The following is a 16,542-nucleotide window of genomic DNA, read 5'->3' on the forward strand; positions in this document are numbered from 1 at the left end:
TTTTTTCTAAGTTCCAATCCAAATGTCAAACAGGAGACAGCTCAAACTTACTTTTCATAAGCAGAGTTGGCTTTCTAACAGCAGTTTTAATTATTTGGCACTGCCTACAATTGCTAAAAGGCAAGATGCATAAAGAAACTTGAGATGAAATCAAGAATCTTCCAGCATGACTGAGAGAATTCAGTAGAAAACACAGGAACGGCTTTTTTTTCCTCAACAAAACACATCTCCAAATAATTCCTAGTGGACCAATAAATCAGGGGCAGTCTGAAAATCAACTAACTAAATTTAAAGAAAAAGCAGTCTTCAACAGGACTGGGAGCCACTACTTTAAGCAGAGAGAGGTGGAAAGTCATTTAAAAATGAAATGCTAAGCGTTCAGGGTCAATGTGCTGTAATGGTGAAGGCAAGGCTAACAAGTTGAAAGGACGTAAAGGAATACTGGGAGCTGGTTAAAAAGGTATTTTATAATAGCTTCAGGGAACAAAAACAGGAGAGGTCGAGTCATACAGAAACTGTAGTGAGACAGGCATTTAAGAAACAGTAGTGGGGAAAGAGGAAGCACAAAATAGCATCAATGGACAAGATTAAAGCCTTTTACAAATCAAGGGCACAAAAGTAACTGGGGAAAGAGTAGAACCTATAAGGGAGCAAAGTGGTCATCTGTAGTTGGGATGCCATAGGATGCTGTAGTTGGAGAATTCGGGGAGACAGTGGAATTTCTAGCATAAATTACCATTCAAAATGAGGTATGAGATGTCTTAGCACAGTTAAAGATGGATAAGTTCCCAAGGCCTGGTGGAAATGCACCCCAGGCTGCTCTCTGAGGAGTTTGCTGGGGCTCAAGCAGAAACTTTGAAATCTAGTCTAGCCACAGAAGTGGTGCCTGATGACTAGAAGACAGTAAATACAGTACTCTTATTCACAAGGGCAGCAAGCTGATTAAACGTCAATAAGATTTATGTGAATGGCAAGGTAAATTAATGGAAGGTATTCTGAGGGACAGAATTCAGCTGCATTTAGAGAGACAAGGATCAATCAAGGAAGATCTTATCTCGCTAATTTGGTTGTGCTTTTTCAAGGAGATGATGGAGAGTGCCAATGAGGGTAGTGCACTTAGAGCTGTCTTAGACAAAGTCTCACAGAAAAAGTCCAAAATGCAAGAATCCATGGAATTCATGTGGAAGTCAAAGTGGCAAATTGGACCCAAAATTGGCTTGGTGATAAGAGCCAGAAAGTGTAGATCAAGGATCACAAGCGATTCTGTAATGCTGGAAATCTCGAGCAATACACACATAAAATGTTGGACAAACTCAGCAAGTCAGGCATCGTCAATGGAGGGAAATAAATTGTTGATGTTTTGGGCCGAAACCCTTCACCAGGAACATAATCCTCGGTAAGGGCTGTTGTTCTTTTTGCAAAGATACTGGAAGCCCGTGACCAGCGTGTATCTCAATGATTAACATTTGCTGTTTGTTATATAGACTAACAACCTGGTGTGAGGATGAGGTATGAATGGCAAATTTGAAAGGTCATTCCTGCCTGTGGCCATCAAACTTTACAACTCCTCCCTCGGAGTGTCAGACACCCTGAGCCAAAAGGCTGGTCCTGGACTTATTTCCACTTGGCATAATTTACTTATTATTAGTTAATTATTTATGGTTTTATATTGCTATATTTCTACACTATTCTTGGCTGGTGCGGCTGTAACAAAACCCAATTTCCCTCGGGATCAATAAAGTATGCCTGTCTGTCTGTCTGTAAAAACTGCTGAGTTATTGATAGTGAAGAGGGTACTTGCAATTGCAGAATAACATTGATGTGTTGTTAAGATGGAGAATGTCGGATAGAAATTAATCATGAAAAATTACATTATGCATTTTGAGAGGAAAAGAAGGGTTATTGTGCATGAGTCAAAGGAGACCAGAAGAGAGCTGCACAGGCAGTTAAAATGTGCAATGGGTGATCACCTTCATTAGTGAGGGCATGGAATTCAACAGGAAGAAGGTTGCGGTATCACCATACAAAACACTGGTTAGGGCTCGTGTGTGCATTTCTGGTCACCAAACTATCAGAAGGGTGTGACTACACTGGGGAGGGTGCAGAAGAGATTCACCATAAAGTTACTCAGGAAACCAGATAGACTGAGTCTACTTTCTGGCGAATGGAAGGAGCCAAGGGGTGGACTGTATCGATAAGAAATTACGAGGGGTGGAGATTAGATAGATAAGAAGAAGCATTTTTCCCCTCAGTAGTGGTGCCTGTAATCAGAAGAGATTACAGGAGATGATTTGGATTATTTTAGGATAATTGATCCTACAAACTGGTAATTGGTCATGTCTCACCAATGTAGAGCAAGCCGCATCAGGAGCACCAGGTACAGAACACAATTCCAAAAAATTCACAAGTGAAGTGTTGCCTCACCTGCAAGGACTGTTTGGGACCCTGAAAGGAGGCGAGGGAGGAGGTGAATGGGCAGGTGTAGCACTTCTTCTACTTGTAGGGATGAGTGCCAGGAGATTAGCGGGGATGGGTGGAAAGCAGAGAGTATGGGAGGCGTAGAGCTGGTGGTGGGGTTCCATTGAAGATGGTGGAGGATACATACTGGGTGCACAGGCTCATGAGGTGCCAAGTGAAGGCAAGAGGAACCCTAACCCTGTTAAAGCAGCGAAAGGATGTGGTCAGCACAGATGTCTGGGAAATGGAGAAGATCCAGGTGAAGGTAGCATAAATGGTGGAGGAAGGGAATCCCTATTGTTTGAAAAAAGAAGAAAACACTATTATGTAAATAGCTGTACACAATTATCACAGGCAGTTTCAGGAATGGTTACCCACACTTCTCACCCAAAATCTATAAATGGTTACCGTTTCCTTCTATCATTTATTTCACAATATGCTGTAATTATTGTCAAGGCAGAGAGATCATTGGGGCTGTTAAATTCCTCAAAATACTTAATAAAAGACCTTTGCCTTTTTTATCTTCAGCCAACATTCCTTCAATAATTAAAACAAATTATTCGTGTAGGATCAAATTTGATACAGTGCTTGGCAATCAACAACAGCCCCAATTAAACTGCAATTCAGCCCAAATTGGGAACAATAAATAAAGGAAAAGAACGATAACAGGCTGCTGATATGCACTGGCTTGTCTACCCACAGCAGAGCAATTACCAGGTCTACAAAGAGTTCCTGCAAGGCTGATTGTACTTTGATGCAAATCCAGCTGGCAAACTGCAATAAACCAAATGGAAATGCAGATGCAACTGAACTGCCCATGTAGATAGCAATATGATGAGTGAAAGACATACATATTGACAGCAAAAATCAAGTTCAAGCCATAAGACATAGTGGCAGAGTTAGGCCATTTGGCCCATCAGGTCTGCTCCGTCATTCCATCATGGCTGATCCCAGATCCCACCCAACCCCACACAACTGCCTTCTCAGCATATCCTTTGATGCCCTGACTGATTAGGAAACAATCAACCTCTGTCTTAAATATAAGCCATAGACCTTTACTGCAGTCTGTGGTAAAGTATTCCATGCATTCACTGCTCTCTCTGGCTAAAAGAGTTCCTCCTTACCTCGGTTCTAAACAGTCACCCCTCAATTTTGGGCTGTGCCCTCTAGTTCTAGATACTCCCGCTATTGGAAACATTCACCCTATCTAGTCTTTTCAACATTTGTAGGTTTCAATGAGATCCCCATGCATTCCTCAAAATTCCAGTGACAAACTCCCAAAGCCGACAAACTCTCCTCATATGTTAACCCTTTCATTCCTGGATTCATCCTTGTGAACCTCCTCTGGAATCTCTCCAATGACAACAGATCCTTTATGAGATATGGGGCCCAAAGCTGTTGGCAAAACTCCAAGTACAGCCTGACTAGAGTCTAATAAAGGCTCAGCATTATCCCCTTGCTTTTATATTCTATTCCCCTTGAAATAAATGACAACATTGCATTTGCCTTCTTAACCACAGACTCAACCTGTAAATTAACCTTCTGGGAGTCTTGCATGAGGACTCCTAAGTCCCTCTGTACTGCTGATGTTTCAACCTCCTCTCCATTTAGATAACAGTCCACACTATTATTCCTTTTACCAAAATACATTAACTTACATTTCCTAACACTATATTTATTCCACCTGCCATTTTTTTGCCCATTCTTCCAATTTGTTCAAGTCCTGTTGCAATTGCATTGCTTCCTCAGCACTACCTACCCCTCCACCTATCTTTGTATCATCTGCAAACTTTGCCACAAAGTCATCAATTCCATTATCCAAATTATTGAAAGAACAATGAGAGAAGTAGTGGTCCCAATACTGACCCCTGAGGAACACCACTAGTCACTGGCAGCCAACCAGAAAAGGCTCCTTTTATTCTGACTCGCTGCCTCCTGTCTGTCAGCCATTCCTCGACCCATGTCAATATCTTTCTTGTAACGAACCACGGTCCCTGTACAATTAGCTTTTTTCAGTTGGGCAAGTGCAGTCAGTGCTTAAGGGAAAAGTGGGTGTTTCAGAGAAGTTGGTGGAAGTTAGCCACAGTTCATGCTGTTGGTCAATATCCACCTTCTCTTGTTCCAACACAGTTCCTTCACGTTAGGCTCACTCTGGAGACTGAAGCACTGATCTGTTCCGAGGAGCTTCCACTTGTGGATGAGGCATTGATTGAATTGAATTGACTTTATTACTTATATCCCTCATATATATGAGTAAAAATTTTTACATTACTTCTCCATCTAAATGTGCAATGTGTAATTTACAATAAATAGTATGTACAACAGGACAGTCAATATAACATAGAAGTACAGTTGTGTCAGCATGAATTAATCAGTCTGATGGCCTGGTGGAAGAATCTGTCCCAGAGCCTGTTGGTTCTGGCTTTTATGCCACGGTACCATTTCCTGGATGGTCGCAGCTGGAACAGTTTGTGAATGGGGTGGCTTGGGTCTCCAGTGATCTTTCGGGCCATTTTTACACACCTGTCTCTGTAAGTATCCTGAATAGTGGTAAGTTCACATCTATAGATGTGCTGGGCTGTCTGCACCACTCTCTGCAGAGTCCTATGATTGAGGGAAGTACAGTTCCCATACCAGGCAGTGATGAGGCCAGTCAGGATGCTCTCAATTGGGCCCTTGTAGAAAGTTCTTGGGATCTGTGGGCCCATACCAAACTTCTTCAACCGTTTGAGGTGAAAGAGGCGCTGTTGTGCCGTTTTCACCACACAGCTGGTATGAACGGACCACGTGAGATCCTCGGTGATGTTTATGCCGAGGAACTTAAACCTGTTCACCCTGTCAACCCCAGATCCATTGATGTCTATAGGGGTTAGTCTGACTCCATTCCTCCTGTAATCCAAAACCAGCTCCTTTGTTATTGCGATATTGAGGGAGAGGTTGTTTTCTTGACACCACTGTGTCAGGGTGATGAATTCTCTGTAGGCTGCCTCATTATTATTTGAGATTAGGCCAATCAATCTAGTGTCATCAGCAAATTTAATTAGCAGATTGGAGCTGTGGGTGGCTACACAGTCGTGGGTATACAGAGAGTAAAGGAGGGGGCTTAGGACAAGGCCTTGAGGAGCACCTGTGTTAAGAGTCAGTGGGGCAGAGTTGAGGGAGCCCACTCTTACCACCTGCTGGTGATTTGACAGGAAGTCCAGGATCCAGCTACACAAGGCTCTGAGGTGCTCTCTCTCACACACACACAAGATACTCCTATTGAGCTACAGTATTCTAAAGATGATGGGGGTAAATTATCCCCGGCATACCATCCCTCAACAATTTAAACCTGAGGACATCAATTCAAAGTGAGAGGGGCGACTTGATCCACTCAATGGATGATGTGCATATGGAACAAGCTGCTGAAGTAAATAGTGAAAGGATACAGTTATGACATGTAACATACATTTGGATTATTACATGGGTAGGAAAGATTTACACGGATAGTGGGCCAAACCTTTTCAAACAGGACCAGCTCAGCTAGGCAAATTTGTTGGCTTGGATAAGTTAGGTCAAAGAGCCTGGCTTCACACTGTACAACTCCATCACACAGTGTGTTCAAGATCTTGCTGTGTACAATTTGGGCTGAGCCTCTTACAGAAAGCTATATTTCAGAACTTTTCATCAGCTATACAAAGAATAAGGTTGTCTGGAAAGGTGCTATGGAAATGCGTGCATGTGTGTGCGTGTTGAAATGGTGCAAGGATAGGATTGCATCTATTGATGACATGCCTTTTGGTGATCTCATGCACTGCTGACACGTGTGACCGGTCATGCAGAGTAGAACAGAGCACAGTTCAAAGTACTTTTATCAAAGTATGCATAAATCATACAACCTGCTGCTTACAGGCAGCCTCAAAATAAAAAACCCGAAAGAACCCATTTGGGAAAAAAACAGACCAACACCCAATGCGCAGAGAGAGAAAAAAAAACACGCAAATAATAAAAGCAAGCAATAGCATTCAGAACTAACGTGAGTGCACAGACACAGACAACCTGTAGCCCTGTACTTACACCTCTTCAGTTTGTCACAGAGTGAAGGGCAAAGTACAGGTGGGCGTGGGGGAGGAGAGAGGAACATGAATGTGAAATATGTTGGGAAATAAATAAACCCAAGTTAAACTCGTGTTGTTAATATTCTCCAAAATATCAATGTCCACCTACATGTTAAACAAAGAATTCCCTTTAGGAATCTGCTACATACAATTAATATTTCTCTGATGGCAGGTTTCAGGATAAATATATGACCAGGCACTTTAACCCCATATCAAAACCTTGCCAGAAGATTAATCAGACTACACAGCCAATGGACAAGACCCAGCAACTGCACTAACATCCCTTCCACAGGAATCATTGCAAGATTGCACCTCAGCACTGGGAAAGATTAAAAATGGAAATGCAAACAGAGCATTTTGGGTTTCAAATTAAAATGCATGTATACGAATTTTTAGTAATTTTGCATATGCATTCAAGACTTAAAGCATTCACCACATTTTTCTGTTAACCTTTTCTATCTATTCAATTTAACTGGTATGCAAAATGTATGTGTGTAATATTTTTTCTAGGCTTCCCTGCACCTATAAAACATCACCTGTTAGTGACATCACTACAGACATTTTACCCAGTTCTTAACAAGTTGCATGCATAATAAAATATACTGCACAGCATCTAATAGCAAATGTCAAAAGTAGAGTCTGAAATTGCAATACAAGAAAGTCTATCTTTGGGCCAACCTGATATTTATGGTGCTGTTGATCATTCATGAGCTTTTACCCTACACTTGTTAACATTTCTCAACTCTGCCTTGTTAACATTTCTTATTATTCATTTTGCCTGAAGAAAAATGTGGAAATTTCCTTAAATTTAAACAATCCCCCCCTCAAAGGAAAGCAACACACACAAAATGCTGGTGGAACGCAGCAGGCCAGGCAGCATCTATAGGAAAAAGCACCGTTGACGTTTCAGGCCGAGACCTTTTGTCACGAAGGGTCTCGGCCCCAAACATCGACAGCACTTCTCCCTATAGATGCTGCCTGGCCTGCTGCGTTCCACCAGCATTTTGTGTGTGGTGCTTGAATTTCCTCGTGTTTGTCTTTTAAACACACATAATTATGCAGGAACTCAGCAGGCCAGGCAGCATCTATGGAAAAGAGTACAGATGAAGTTTCAGGCCGAGACCCTTCAGCAGAATCGATGAGGAGTCAGAGTAAGAAAGTGGGGGGAGGGAGGAAGAAACACAAGGTGATAGGTGAAACCAGATGGGGAGGGGTGAATAAAGAGCTGGGAAGTTGATTGGTGAAAGAGATACAGGACTGAAGAGGGAGGAATCCTTCAAAAGAAAATTGGCAGGTCGGCTTTTTTTACATAAAGGAACCTGTTCTCCTAAACTGTGGAACTCAATATCTGAAATTAGAAAGGATGCAGACTCAGTTGACACTTTTAAACACCAACTAAAAACCTATTTAATTAACCTTGCTTTCAACTAACATCATTTTGTCTTTTATTTTTCTGTTTGCACTTCATCCCATTGTGAAGCACTTTTGAACAACAAGTTTGTATAAAAATTTTCTATAAATTAATTATGATTATTATTGTTAAGCATCTATCAGGTCTGCTGGTAACATGATGGAATGTCATCTGCTCAAGTATTTAAATGACAATGCAATCTACAGCCTGACAAAACAACTGTGGAAACAAAATTCTCTTGTTTTTTTTCTAAATTTTCTGCATTTAATTTTAGATTTCAGGAGCTTTCAGAGGAAGCAATTTACTTCTACTTAACCTGCTCAATTACTAACACAATGATATTAATCATCATTATCAAAGCAAATCCTTAAATCATGTGTACTCTATTTTGAAAGGACTTCCTATCACAATGCCACAGCTCCAGGGACCCTGATGCCCTTCTTGTATGTTCTTCTTTACTCCCCACTTTTTCTTTAAATTTACTCTAAATATACACATATATACACAATGAATATATGAAGAAAGTGAAAACAGTTCAAAATGCTTACATTTGAAGTATAATTTTGTCAATTTATTCAATAGTGTTACTAATCAAACCATCCCACTATTGCCACTCACGTAGCCCAAGGCTCCACAAATTAGGGGCTCTGGTTAAAACTGTCACCAGTCTACCCACCATCAGGCAGATAGATACAGCAAGGTGCCAGTCGGAAGAAGGCCAGCAATATCATGAAGGATCCCAATCACGCTGCTTATGGACTGTTTGTCCCACTCCCAATTGGGAAGAGGCTACGCAAGCATCCATCCCAGGACCACTAGACTCAAAAATGGTTACTTTCCCCAAGTAGTTGGGCAGATCAACACCTCCACCCACGCCACCCCCACTCCATACACATCAGCTAGTGTCACTTATGTACATACAGTCTGTGTATATAATAGTTACTTGTACGTTGTGCTTTATAGAATTGGTTTTACGTTTCTACTTATTGTGTTTTCCTTTTGGTTTTGTTGTTGTGTGCTATCTGGTTATCGTGTTATTTCTACAGTGCATTGGATCCAGAGTAAAAATCATTTTATTCTTCTTTATTCTCCTGTAGAATAAACAATCTTGAAATTTGAAATGCAATTTCTTTCTCCTTCAGTGCAGTCAGTATACTGAGAAAAAATTATCACCAGCATCTTGGCCACGCCCGTGTTATCTGCCTTTGCTTTGTCTGATGCCCAGGTGGCTTGTCAAAAACAAACAGATACTCTCACTCAGCATAAGCTATTTTCACTCAGCAGGCCACACATAGCTTCCCAGATACCACGGAAAGTCAGCAACAGACTGAAAACTGCCAATCTCAGCTTTTGCTTTCTCATAGTCATTTCAGTGCTGCTGCTGGAGTTATGATCTTAGCCAACAGAGAAAATAGGAGCAAGCTCAAAACACCAGGAGGGAGGAAAAAAAATCACAAAATAAAGATTGTTGATCAAAGAAATTCAATATATTATCACCACACACAAAATGCTGGTGGAACGCAGCAGGCCAGGCAGCATCTATAGGAAGAAGTACAGTTGACGTTTTGGGCCAAGCCCCTTCGTCAGGACTAACTGAAAGAAGAGATAGTAAGAGATTTGAAAGTGGGAGGGGGAGGGGGAAATCTAAAATGATAGAAGACAGGAGGGGGGAGGGATGACACTAAGAGCTGGAAAGTTGATGGGCAAAAGGGATACAAGGCTAGAGAAGGGAGAGAATCATAGAATGGGAGGCCTAGGGAGAAAGAAAGGGGGAGGGGAGCACCAGTGGAAGATGGAGAGCAGGGAAGGAGGGATTGTGAGAGGGACAGAGAGAGAGAAAAAGGGGAAAAAATAATAAATAAGGGATGGGGTAAGAAGGGGAGGAGGGGCATTAATGGAAGTTAAAGAAATCAATGCTCATGCCATCAGGTTGGAGGCTACCCAGACGGAATATAAGGTGTTGTTCCTCCAACCTGGTTGTGGCTTCATCTCGACAGTAGAGGAGACCATGGATAGACATATCAGAATGGGAATGGGATGTGGAGTTAAAATGTGTGGCCAATGGGAGATCCTGCTTTCTTACTGGTCCCCAGCTGTTATTTCTTTGGCCCTTCAACTTTTCAATCAATACCTTATATTCCGTAGCCTCCAACCTGATGGCATGAACACTGATTTCTCTAACTTCTGTTAATGCCCCTCTTCCCCTTCTTAGCCCACCATTATTTATTTATCTATGTATGTATGTATGTATTTATTTATCCCTTTTCTCTCTCTTTGCCCCTCTCACAATCACTCCTTGCCTGTTCTCCCTCTCCCTCTCCCTCTGGTCCTCCCTTCCCCCTTTCGTTCTCCCTTGGCCTCCCGTCCCATGATCCTTTCCCTTGTCCAGCTCTGTATCCCTTTTGCCTATCACCTTTCCAGCTCTTAGCTTCATCCCACCCCCTCCGGTCTTCTATCATTTTGGATTTCCCCCTCTTCCTCTCCCTCTCCCTCTGGTGCTCCCTTCCCCCTTTCTTTCTCCCTTGGCCTCCCGTCCCATGATCCTTTCCCTTGTCCAGCTCTGTATCCCTTTTGCCTATCCCCTTTCCAGCTCTTAGCTTCATCCCACCCCCTCCGGTCTTCTCCTATCATTTTGGATTTTCCCCTTCCCCTCCCCCTCCCCCTCCCACTTTCAAATCTCTTACCATCTCTTCTTTCAGTTAGTCCTGACGAAGGGTCCCAGCCCAAAACGTCAACAGTGCTTCTCCCTATAGCTGCTGCCTGACCTGCTGAGTTCCACCAGCATTTTGTGTGTGTTGCATGAATTTCCAGCATCTGCAGATTTCCTCGTGTTTGCAATATAATAGCACATTCACCGAGAAGGATGGTGTCCCTGTTTAGCAGCAGACAGCAGAGGCTGAAAATTTTACTATGTTCTGTTTCTATGGTGTGTTATGTGTTTGTGCATTCCCAGCAATAGAGTCCTTAGGCTCAAGGAAATTTGATTTTGGTTGCATTCTCACCTCAATTATTGACATTCTTGTGAATCAATTCCACTAGAAAAGTGTTTTCCACTATTTGACTGCACCCTCTTCCCTTCAAGTTTTGACCTATGGTATTAGAAACTAGCTTCAGCCACATTTCCCTGTCCATAATCTCTAACTTCATTGACAAACATGCACACATTGTTTCAAATCTCTCTGCCTCGCCAACACCACCAGCTCCCTGAAGCTTCCTCGCAGCTTGTTAAACACATTTCAGCACAATCAGATCTTTGGCTTGCTTTCTCCCTCTTATCTGCATTGCTTGTGTTTCAGGTTTTACTTTCCATCATCAGTAAACATCCAGGATTTTGTCTGTAAATTAATAAAAACTAGATATAATAATTTATAGTTCTTGTATCCGAAACTCATACCAGTGGTAGAGGGCAATGAAAAGAGGAACTTTGAGAATGTAGTGGCATTGTTGCCAGCGGCTGCAAGATTGTTGAAAGTTATAAATAAAAATTCCTTTTTATTCCTTTTCCTTCTAAATTACACATTTTGAATTGCTTGTGTCAGGGTTGATAATGTAACTTTTTCTGGGAAGGAACAGAAGGCCTTTTGAGTTCTGTATGCTTACTGCCTCCAGCTCTCATTGTAACCTTAAATCTAGTCTCCACGCTGCATCTCAAAAATAACTCCATGCATCCGCCCTGAACTCAACCCTGGAAGAATTTATTTTCACATAGTTGATTGCAGCTGGAAGACTATTACTGTCTGCTGCAGATTTCAGCATCTGTAATCTGCTGCATCTCTATTATTATTTGTGATAAACCACTGGACACACCAGTAGCTGTATTAAAATAGGTGGGTCTTTTTGCAGATTAAATAAATATATTTTAGCGTTATGGGAAGCATCCTTCAAATACAGTGGATTCCAGTTCATTAGACCATTGGTTAATTGGGACAGCCACTTATTTGGGACAACATTTACAGAAAAAAAACAAAATCAAGAGAATGGCTCAGATTCCCTTCATTTATTTGAGACAACACACTGGTGAACATTTTCTAACTAGCATTAATGACATGTACGTCATGTGCCCGTTAGACTCCACACCGTGCTTAGAGCAAATAGTTTTTAAATAGCGTCAGTTGCATATGCCTGTGCAGTGATTTATGTCACTGATAGTTGGAGAGAAATAGCTGTAAGACAATTCAGAACTGTTTTGCTCACTACGATTTCAAGCGTTCAGACTTGGAAGTGCCAGAAATAACTGAGTGAAAATGGAAGAATTTAACTACTTGGACAGCTTAGGAATCACAAATAATTCGAAAGTATCAATAATCATCTTGAATGTCATCTTTGATTCTCAGTGAGCACTCAGTTCTCACCTGTAGCTCCAAGTAGCAGTTTGCAAGCGACAGCACGGGCTACATTGGGTGAGGGTAGCTGGGGGTCTTATACCCTGCTGAGGTAGGACACGTTTGTCCTAGCGTGTGAAGTCAGTTCCAGCAGACCGGCTGGGTGCGACCTACAGTGAGATCCAATGACCTGGAAGGCTCAGCTAGAAGATAATTTGTCTTTTTTTAATATATATTAACTATTTCCATGAAACTTTGGCTACTTGGGGCAGCTGCTTAATTGGGCTAAAATTTACTGGTGTGTCCCAATTAACCAGTATCCACTGTACATATTGTTCCTATTATATTCCTTTCCAGATATTGCACTAATCTCAACAGCCAGAGTACTTTCAAAATGTAGTCACATGGTATTGCAAAAAATGCAGCAACCAATTTTCACCAGCGCTCGCTTTCAAAATCAACACCAAGAAAATGACTAGATTAATCATTTTATTGGCAGAGAACAAGTGAAAAGAATTAGTCAAGAAATTGTTACCTGTTGTTCCTCAAATCAATGCCAACAATTCTTTATTTGCACCCAGATCTGGAAGTAAAACATATTTGAACTAGTTGGAAGTAACTGATCTTGGAACCCAAGCTGACCCTCCACTTGGTACTGGGGACAGACACGGCTTAGTAATACCAGAAGCAAATGGGCTTACCATGGAAAGCAGCTGAATCATTCCCTGGGAATCACCTAAACACCAGAGCACACTGGATGGCTGCATGGATGCCTCAGCCTTATGACAAACTCTTGATTTTTTTTAAACTTAAGGGTCCATGGTTTATCACCTTGTCTAGAAACCGGTGGCTATTATGGTGCACTGTTCCCACATTACTAGAATATCCGCTTAGATTTGTGTTCAAGATTCCATAATGGAATTTGGATGAGCAAAATCTCTGACTCAGGGCCAAGTACGTTAATAAATGAACAACTGACACTTACCCAAATAAAGAAAATGCAAGAAAAATGTTTTTAGCAAACACAGCTAGCAACTGTGCTTTTACCCATACCATTTTCCCAGATGGCCCTTTCAATAACACAACCACAAGTGATGCTGGATACAGAGACCTAAATATCCCACATTTGGTTCCTAACTCGCTCGAGTTTCTGACTGCAATATTTGGGGTCTCAATCACTCTGGGCTGAATCACTGTTTCTAAACCAAAACCCCTGTAATATTGCTACACAGAAGGCAGATATTGGCTGAAGACAGGAACTGGCTAAGAAGTGATTTCTGTGTAATTGCATAACCCAAAAGGCAGCCGCTGACTTATCCAATGATTTCCTGTGGGCAACTTGCTGACATTCACCGGCATGAAAATAAATGTCTTTGGGAGAGATTGTAAAAGGCTCCAGATTAACAACCGTATGTTCAGAGTATCTTTAGAAAGCCCAGTGCAGTGCGTCCCAGAGTGTCTGTGGGGATATACAAACATATACAGATAACCGGGCACTCATGGGATCATTATACAGTGAAGTTCAGAATATGAGAAAATATGGAAAATTTCCAGATGGGAGTCAAGATAAACAGTTTTTGATGATGACTAACAGGACATATCAAAAACTTTCCAAAATACTTTGGTTCACTGACCAGAGAGGGAAGCAATTCCGGTTTATAACAAAGGCAGAAGTCTGTTTTGCTCCAGAGAAAGCTTTAACAATGAAGGGTCTTCAACTTATTCTGTCTCCCTTTCCCTATCTGCTGCCTGACATGATGAGTGTTTCCAGCATCTTCTGTTTACAGCAAAGCTCTGAAAAATTACTATATGCAATTATTGATTCTTAGTAATGAGTCACTGAGTAAATCTAGTTTCTGACGTGGTGCTGAGATATAAAACTGAAAAGAAGTTTATGTTGATCTCAACTGGAACAGTTAAAAAGTAAAACAGACATCTGTTAGTTTCTACACCCCAGAATAGGATTCCAAGATAAAACAAAGCTTTTGGTTTGTTGTCCACAGTACAAGATCTATCGCTTATCTAAAGATTGCAGATGTTGGAATCTGGAGCAATGCACACAACTTTTGCTGTGCTTAGTGGGTCAGGCAGCATCCGTGGAAGAAAATGGATAGCAGTTCCTTCAGGTTGAAACCTTTCACCTGGACCGGTCACAGATGCTGTCAGACTTGCTGAGTTTTTCCACCAATTTTTGTTCTATCTGTCTAAAGAGCGTCTGGCAACATAAGGTGAATAATGGCAATATCAGTACAAGTGTCAGTAATTGTAGAAATATAGAAAGATTTTTCCAGATCAAGATCATAGGACTAACAATCAAATATTTGGTGATTATTCACAACTTTTTCAACAGCTGCTGTTCATTTACTCCAGGCTACAAATCAAGAATACATGGTAGTGGCCTCAAACGTTAACCCACACCATCTCATGTATTAGAGATTAGCCATTCAGAGACACCAGACACACATTGAATGATAAACAAACGAGGAAAACTGCGTTCAAAGCAAAACCATAGACCCCCCCCCACCTTTGAAATTGATTGCAAAGCCCAATGCAAACAGAGTTTGTGCCAAATTGGATTGAGTCAGAGCAAAGTGAAAGAATTCTTTTTGCTAATGCAACTAAGTCACTTGGGTTGCCAAAGGCATAGCAAATGTCAGTCCAAGACAATGGGGTGCCTGTGAGCACATCTGATATGACAGTAAACACCAATAATGAATGTGCATTGTTGCTGCGGAATATCTCAACCCTATCACTCCTCTCACCCACCCCCCTCCTGAATGACATCATTAATGTCAGAGATCTGCCCTGAATCTAAGAGCAGATTAGGAATCTAATGTCATCTATCGCAGTCTTTAAAGTCCAATTAAATTCCAGATTTCATATTTAAGGACATCAAATTTAAGTTGTATATTAGTCATAGAGTGCTCATACTGAAAGTTTCACTGACTTTAACATTCCTGCTCATTAAGGAGATTAATGATGTACGGCGTGACAAATGGCCACTTAATACCCAGGGAGGGCAATGATACCCAGTGTAACACGAGTCGTAAGAAAATATGAGTCTCATGAACCGGAGGTGGAATTGTTCAGGTGAAACACAGACTCCAGGTTTGTTACACGTTACCACGGAAACCATTTAACTCTCTACCTCCGGTTTCGTTCTCGTCTGATTGGTGCAGTTGAACAGTCCAACGCCTGTTGCACTGATGATTGGCTCCGTCACACGTCACGATAATTTGATGCAGTGAGGACAAATGATCATTAAAATTACAGAAACACTGGCATTCCTGTAAACAGGTTCCACCTCGGGGGGACGCATTTTGTAACATGATTATAAAAGAAAAGCAAGCATGGTTATAATTTGCTTTAAACTTTAATGACAAGAGAGGAATACAATTCCTGGACAGAGAAAGCAGTTGAAATTCTGTGTAAAACATGGAGAGTGGAAAATAGTCTCAAAGCAGATCAATCATTCCTTCACAAGTCAAGTTATTTTAAGTGGGCTGCACGGTAAACCCCCTGCATTCCACAAATTTCCAATACACTGGTCTGTGGGAGGACAGACTAGCCTACTTCCAACTCAAACACAGCAACCACAGACTTTGAACCCTTGTACTTGTACTTTACACACACTTAAACAATTTGCTTCGTTCGTTTATTTTTACCTTTACGTATTAACCAGCCTCTTTGTTGCGCTGAAATCTCTGTTTGCTTTACCTGGTTTCCTCAAACCGCGGACGGCCGCAACGACCAGCCAACTCCTCGCAACTTTTTCCCCCCAAGAAGCTTTCCGCTTCCTCCGGACGGCTTTAAAGGACTGGGTTCCAGCGGGTGATTAAACATGCGACGGCCGGCGCAGGGACAGACCGAACCCTTTCTCGGCCGAGTATGAAACTTGATTCCGGGAGGAAGAAAAGGAGGGGGAAAAAAAAGTTTCAAATTTGCGAGGATCTGTCAGGTCCACAGGGCAGAGGGAGGGGAAATAATTGACACTTGACTTGACCAATGATGCAGCGAAGTGTGAGCCTCAGTGAGCAAGGGCGGGCATTGAGTTGGGAGTTGCAGCGCCTGCAAACCGATTTGCAGTGTTCCCAGTTTATTTTTCTTTCTGGACATTTCCTTTCCCCACCCCTTTCCTACCTCAAGGACTTCGTTAGCTTGGTTCAAGGAAACTCAAACGTCTGGACAAGTATTCAGCGTCTGCCATTGTGAACATTTTCTCAATGAATATTGCAAAGAGTTCGGCACCTTCCTT

At 41.8% G+C, this 16,542-nt stretch overlaps 1 protein-coding gene across 2 annotated transcripts in view; it reads right to left on the reverse strand.

The window, feature by feature from the left end:
• Positions 1–16,277, reverse strand: part of tnfaip8l1 (tumor necrosis factor, alpha-induced protein 8-like 1) — a 58,452-nt gene extending 42,175 nt beyond the window's left edge. The window contains exon 1 of one of the 2 annotated variants that reach the window (XM_059991572.1): positions 15,953–16,277. The gene's annotated coding sequence lies outside the window, so the exon portion shown is untranslated. The remainder of the gene's footprint in view (positions 1–15,952) is intronic. The other variant, XM_059991571.1, reaches the window with a different exon arrangement.
• Between the last annotated feature and the right edge of the window lie 265 nt (positions 16,278–16,542).

Source organism: Hypanus sabinus, chromosome 16, assembly GCF_030144855.1.
Source record: "Hypanus sabinus isolate sHypSab1 chromosome 16, sHypSab1.hap1, whole genome shotgun sequence".
NCBI lineage: Eukaryota > Metazoa > Chordata > Chondrichthyes > Myliobatiformes > Dasyatidae > Hypanus > Hypanus sabinus.